At 31.1% G+C, this 7,649-nt stretch overlaps 1 long non-coding RNA gene across 1 annotated transcript; it reads left to right on the forward strand.

Annotated features, from left to right (window-relative positions):
• The first annotated feature begins 1,518 nt into the window (after nt 1-1,518).
• LOC107457453 (uncharacterized) lies at nt 1,519-7,308 on the forward strand. Its single transcript, XR_001585831.5, has 3 exons — nt 1,519-1,658; nt 4,174-4,230; nt 7,134-7,308. It is a non-coding gene; the product is annotated as an uncharacterized LOC107457453 (long non-coding RNA).
• Nucleotides 7,309-7,649: the final 341 nt, after the last annotated feature.

Below are 7,649 nucleotides of genomic sequence, written 5' to 3' on the forward strand. Positions count from 1 at the left end.
AAAATGAACATCATCGAAATAATAACAATTAAAATTTAGTTCTGTGAAAAAATTTTTGTAGTATCTCAATACATTTTTATTACTGGTCAACTGTGTTTGGGTGTTATTATTTTTCCAAATAATAAATTCAGTTTTGATCATAATTCTATCTAAAACAATAAGAAATAAAACAACCTAACATCTTTAAGCGAAAAGTGTTAAGTGTTTTCCTTAAAAATTAAAATTACTTTTATGTATTACGAAATGTTTATATCATTTCTGAAAAAAGATTTCTTGGAAAAAAGACTTTAAAATATCAGTTTTTAAAAATAACATTCCGTCGGGCACGTCTCGAAACTTACGGCATCTAACGCGGTGTGTCTGTCAGATGTTCTCTGTTTTATGCATTTTCTGTTCTAGATATTTAGTATTATTGTTCTTTCCTACATAAAAATCATAATTATTAGCATAGTCATGTTCTGAGTCATTATAAACAGTTTCACTGCTATCAGAACCAATTTCACATGTTTCTAAAATATCTTCTTTGTGATCACCACTTTCATCAAATTCTTCAGCATTTAATTGAATAAAGCAACTTTATTGCGATGTAAAAAATGCATTTTTGGGAAAATTAGAAGAAATAGAGTCGCTCTTTTCCAAAAAAAAAAAAAGAAAAACTTTAAAGTAGTTGGCAATTTACACTAAATTAAGTCTTTTATTTAATTAAATAACAAAATATTTAATATTTAGAGCTTACTCAGTTTAAAAAGAACACAGTTTCGAACTAAATATTTTTATTTGAATTGTTAATATGCCGTTGCAGTTAAAATATTATAAAAAGTTAAAAAAATTGTAGTCAGATCATAAAAAAAGAAAAATTTCATAATTATTTTGCTATTTCATTTTTAAATAGGATGCTGCGACCATTGTCTTCAAAGCTAAGTAGACGGTTTTTAATCTCTCTCCCTTTAATTGCTTTAATTGTCCTCTCCGCAATTGCTTAATTTCAGTCCAAAATATAAATATGTATGTTACAAAAATAATTGTGAAAACACGTATATCTAATTTTGGCACTAGATATATTTCACTTAGATTAATTTCAGAAATAAACTTTTTTTTAAGATTCACTCACGCCTAATATGCTCAGACGATACACAATTCGGCAGATAAAAAAATTATATACCAGAAAACAAAAAAAAAAAACTTAGTTTGGGTCAATTCTTTATTTTAATTTAGCAAACCGGCATATGTTCGTTAAATTTTAAAACTCTGTTAGTCAAGAGGAAAATCACGAACAACTATATGTTATCGTCAACATTGTTGAAACAGCCGGACAATCTTAAAATCGTTCATCACGTAATCTATAGCGAGAGAAAGATTTTATCGACAATTTCCTTTGTATGATATTATAAAATTGAAATTATTAAGCGCAAAGATATGATATGATCTAAAGTTAAGATGCGTCGCTTCTTTAAGAACGGATTAATGCCAGTTTCGGCGTGAAATTCGGCTTTACAGATGCTCGTTGAACCAGTATATAAACCATTCTATACTATTAATGCGGATATAAATCAAAGTTTCGATCGCTAAATAGCCATCAAGCAACTATTTCAAGATGAATTTCAATTTCTTCAAAATCGCTTTCACCACTGGAATTTTTATTTTATTTTTGCTTTCAGGTAAGTTAAAAATTATTATTAATAATACTTTCTACTGGGCATTTTTAAGTACGAATTGCTGTGAATTGACTAACTTATATTAGAAAGGTTTCTTTTTCTAGAATTCTTGATTGTACTGTTGTTTAATACGAAGCCATTGGAGTGCACTCCGAATCACTTTAGTTTTGGCGTTGTAAGAGTGCGTATGTTGCAAACAGTCCAGTTCATATTTTTCTCGCAACATCAAAAAATCTTTATTTGCTAAAAGCTTTTCTATGTACTATATTTCTATCAGAATGGATAAGCTATTACAGCATATATCAAGAAACTTAATAAATTACAATATTCAAGTAAAAAATTTCCTATACTTAGAGACTAGTATACCTAAATATCCCATTTCTACTTAAATAAGATTCTCAATTTTTCAAGCATGTTTTATTTAAAATTTATTTAAACGAATCAGTTAGAGTTAAATATCCATTCGGTAAAGAGAAATATAATATATTAAATTAGAAATAAAAGTTTGTTATAAAATTATCGTATGCCCCTTTGATCTAATGATCGGATCTTCACTTTCCAGGACTCGCTATTAATGGTTTGAGTGGGTGACCTCAAATATGTTAATTAATACATAGACGATATTTTAAGTTACGAAATCAAACACAAAAACGTACTTTCCATGAATAAACATATTTGTTTTGACAAATTCGGATTTTCGACCCCCAAAATATAGCGTGTAGACGGGCACACTTCAGCATTTAAATAAATTAAACCTATGCCTTTCGTTTTTCTTACGCTTGGCAGCACAACGATACGAAGCGCTTATCATTGATTACAGAACCCAGACTATTGATTTAGAAGCGGGGAAAATGATAATTACATTCCATTGAGATTTCAAAAAATTTACTTTAGAATTAAAAAAAAAGTATCTCTGAACAGAAATTATCAAAATTTTAAATATACTATTTCTGACAAAAAGACCTAAGTAATTTTTAGTGTCTTCATTTTAATTTCTTTTTCTGTTGTATCTCTTCATTTTGTTTCTATATTAAATTGTTGCCATCTCTATTTTGTTTTTCACATACGTTGTCGGCTTCTTCAGTTACAATTTTGTCACCTGCTACAATTATGTCACCCAAATTATGTCACCTGAATGTGACAAAGGATTTCTAAAATGTTAATTCTTACATTTATGTCATTCATCTTTAGTCAGGCGGCGATGAAATTTCATTATGAAAAATTTTGTTTAACTTTTTCTACGTTCTTAAAGTTACGGCAAAAAAAACATAAGACAAAAGAATTATTTTTTATAAAATAGTCTATATCTCCATAAATATTTATAATTATTGCGTTCGTAAAAAAAAATTTAAAAACTGAAATTGTCTTTTTCTATATTGAAGAATTGTCTATTAAGGCTGTTATACACTGAAGAGCAAAAAAGAAACTGGTATACCTGCCTAATATCGTGTAGGGCCCCCGCGAGCACGCAGAAGTGCCGCAACACGACGTGGCATGGATTTGATCAATGTGTGATAATTGACACCATGAATCCTGCAGGGCTGTCCATAAACCAGTGGGAGTAAGAGGGGGTGGGGATATCTACTGAACATCATGTTGCAAGGCATCCCAAATATGTTCAATAATGTTCTGAATTTAGACATCTTCTGAATTTAGACACTTCCGCTGGCCACCAAAAAACCCCAGACATGAACATTATTGAACATATTTGGGATGCCTTGTAACGTGATATTCAAAAGATATCCCCACCCCCTCTTACTCCTACTGGTTTATGGACAGCCCTGCCGGATTCATGGTGTCAATTATCTCCAGCACTATTTCACACATTGATCGAATCCAAGCCACGTCGTGTTGCGTATACACGATATTAAGCAGGTATACCAGTTTTTTTTACTCTTCAGTGTATAAATGACGACTGCATTCCTCAAAAAATACAAATATTATTCTGAAAACACTCTGAGTGCCGTTCAAAAATATTCAAAATGAGTAATGAAAAGTGAAAGTTGCACAAAACAAAATTAATGATTTTTTTAACAGAAACAAAATTTTCACATAAGAAATAAAAATTAACCTTCCTGTTTCAAATTAGTAGATTTAACTGACATTTTAAATTGCCCCCCATTACATTCGAAACGAATCTGAAATATATTTCTTACTTGACGGTTTCTCATCTGGAATTCTATAGAATGCCTAGGAAATTTGTGAAATATGAATCAATTTATACAGTGTTGGCTTGTTTTAGGCATTTGCCGGATCTCAAACTTTGCCAGTAATATGTACACTAACTATATGAAATGTCAAAAAATTGTGTTACTATCTTATTCTGGAATTTTTTTTTTAAATATTTACAACATTTTTTCTACTTTTAAAGAACTTTAAGAGAATATGTAAATTGTAAAAAATAAGTTTAAGAATTGGAGAAGTTGTCACATCTACTACGTTGTTTTTCTTGAAAATTGACATTTATAAAGTATGGACACGATCCAGCATGAAAATCATAACTGTATTTCTCTTTCAGAAGTAAACGGAGGAGGACCTTATGGGGGATTAGTAGAGACAGGAGAGGAGTTGGAAGGTATAACAATACAAACTTTAGCTTTTATCAAATTCTTAATATATTCCAAATAATACTTTTGGAAGAAGATTTTTTTTTTTTTTTGGTGATTGAAAAGAAACGTGTTTAATTAGATTTCGCATCATCAACACTTTGAAATGGAGATAATAGTGGAGTGTATTTTTTATTTATATCATTTATGTTGCTGTGATGAAAGTTTATTTTACATCATACGAGGGTTGCTATTTATATTTCTGGTCTAATAATGAAAAAACAAATATGTAGGATCGAAATTGGTTTTATTGTTTTTCAAAATATTCTCCATGATGATCAATGATGCATGCAATTCTCCATGATGCATGCGTTTGAACCAATTTTCAAAGCACTTTTTCCAGTCCGATTGAGGTAACTCCAAAACATGCGTTTTGAATGCATCAACCGCTTTTTCGGGGGTCGAAAATCGTTGTCCACGTAATTTATTTTTGATGCGTGGGAATAAAAAGAAGTCATTGGGTGCCAAATCAGGGCTGGACGGTGGATGACCCATTCAGTTCGATCTTTAGCTCTGTCAAAAATGCCTTTGTTTGTGTCGATGTGTGAGAGCTCGCATTGTCATGATGAAGAATGATTCGCCTGTTCTTCTGCTTTTTTCGAATTTCTCCGATGACTTCTGGCAAACAAATGGTCGTGTACCATTCAGAATTGACCGTCCTGCGTTGCTCTAATGCCACTGTTGCCACATGACCGTTAATGCCGAAGAAACAGGCAATCATTTGTTTCGATGTGCTTCTTCCTCGAACAACTTTTGTTGGTTTTGCCTCGTCTTGGAAGACCCATACAGTTGATTGCTGTTTTGTTTCCGGCTCATATGCATAGATCCATGATTCGTCACCTGTGTTGATGTTATACACAGCCTTTGATGTACCTTGAACGCATTTTACCAACATTTCCTTGCACCAATCGACACGAGCCTTTTTTTGAGCGTTTGTCAGATTATGCGGGATCCAACGCGAACAATTTTTTTTACGCTCAAATGTTCATGCAATATTTTATTGATGCTAGTCATACTAATGTCCAAAGACGCCTCTATCTCACGGTATGTCACATGACGATCTTGCTTTATCAGTTCACACACAGCATCGATCTTTTCTGGCACAACAACGGATTTTGGACGACCTGCACGCGATTCGTCCTGGATCGAACATCGACCACGATTAAATTCGTTATACCAATTTTTTACAGTGCTGTATGATGGCGCTTTATCGCTGAATAAAGAGTTAAGTTCATCGAAGTACTCTTGTCTTGACAATCCACGTCGAAAGTTATGAAAAATAATGGCACGAAAATGTTCACGATTCAATTCCATTTTTTGAAAGAGAGGAACTTTTCTATTTACTGTCAACAACACAAATGAAGCTATAATGGTAAATCGTCTGCTGAATTTATGTTTAAAAATATCAAACTTTCGATTAAAATCGTCTGCGGTCGCCTAGCAACACTTACTGTTGCCAAGGCCAGAAATATAAATAGCAACCCTCGTATGAACTAGATTCAACAATAAAAAATAGTAACTTTCTATCAATCATTCGCAATATTGAATTATCCACACAAAAAAAAGCATAAAAACCTAGCAGCAATGAATATTATCATGTAAATAAAGAAGATTTGATTAAAATGTCTGTAAATAATTATTTTTAAAGATGTTGAATCTATTTTAAAGTCCAAATACATTATGTAGTAGAGAATCGCTATCTTTAATTGATGTATCAAAGCTGCCATCTTGTATGGTCCTTGCAATTTCATTAAGTGGCATTAAAATAATACTTAAAGTAAATTTTTCTAAACATTAAACTACTGTACGAATACTAAAAAACATTATTGCTTCATATACGATGCCGATTCAAATTATTAGAATTCCATCTTTCTCATACAAGGAAAAGAGATAACTTTTTTTTAAATATTATATAACATGCTAACTGAATACCTGTTCTTCGTACTGGACGAAAAAAAAGTATCAATTAATCAGTACTGAACAACACTACAAAATATCGACAAAACTTTCACAAAACTTACACATTGTCGACAAAACTTTTAGACAAATAGCAATACAAATAACAAAGCTGAAATTATTTCTACGTTTCTTTGTTCATTTAGTATTATTTGTTGCCCTTTTCGGTTACTTTAACGAGTAACGTTATTAGATGAAGCGAAACACATTTATAGTAGTTCATGACATCAATATAAAGACTAGCTGTATTCAGTATCACCTTGCATAATGATGTTGCTCAAGGCAACTCATGATGTTTATAATTTAGCAGAATCAAGTTACTTTCCCAGAAAAAAAAAATTTTAATGAAATTATTTTCATGCCACTTTTTGTTGTTTTTTGCCTTGAGTTACTTGCTTTTTAACCTAAGAACTAGAGCAATATTCGTTCTGGACTGAAAACGGACAGACGTGATTTGATAATGTTCTGGAAAGGCAATTAAATAGTGATCAAAAATTTGCTTTTTTTCTTTGAAGAGGATGCAACGGTGAACTCACTCAATGATTCAATTTGAACAATTGTGTCGAAGAAATTTCCAATCGCTTTAACGTGAATCACCCTTTCACCTTTTTTTTTTTAAACTTTTTTGAAGGGAAAACATTTGGTTAGCATACGGAATTCCATACTCTAAATGAAACTTTTGAATTTGTTCAACGCTTACTTAGTGACAGAGAAATAAATGTGATTTATTTCAACAGATTTTTCACAGATTCTAAGCTGTGAAATTTGTTTAGCAATTCAGAGTCATTATTTTAACATTTTCCAAATGAAATCAACTCTGCTGCGATTTTTAAGTTCAAACAATTTCATATTAATGCTTTACATAAAATATTTTCTGAAAAATTTTTTTTACTTCAAGTATTTTTTTATTTTGCAGGCATGGAAGAAGTTTTTGCAGGATAAGCATCTGACACCATGACATTCAAGAAAATATATCTGTTTAAATCAAGGAACTAACATTGTGTTTAAGATATGAAATAAATGCTTTTGCATAATTAATAACTCATAAGTCTTTCTTCAAGACCATTTTCAATAACATTTTTATACTATGCTGCAGGTTGTCTCGAAAATAAATGTTTTGTTTTTTTTTTGTAAACAAAACAGATCACCATTTTACTAACTCCGATTAAAATAGGAATTACTCGTTCTTAGAATATTTTTATTTTATAATAATTGCTTATAGATGAAAGACCAGTGTATCGTTAATACTTCGAAGCAAACATTAATTTCTTTTTTCTATTCCTGAAACTTTAAAATGAAACAGCTAAAACCAAGACCGACTGTACAATCTAATGACTAACCGTTACTTGCATCAGATTTTTAGTTTCTCAATGCATACATTTACTTTTTCTCTTATTGAAACGAGTCAATTAACCTTTCACTTCTTAATAGT

Source organism: Parasteatoda tepidariorum, chromosome 5 (assembly GCF_982258835.1).
Source record: "Parasteatoda tepidariorum strain Cologne lab strain chromosome 5, Ptep-v5.0, whole genome shotgun sequence".
NCBI classification, from domain to species: domain Eukaryota; kingdom Metazoa; phylum Arthropoda; class Arachnida; order Araneae; family Theridiidae; genus Parasteatoda; species Parasteatoda tepidariorum.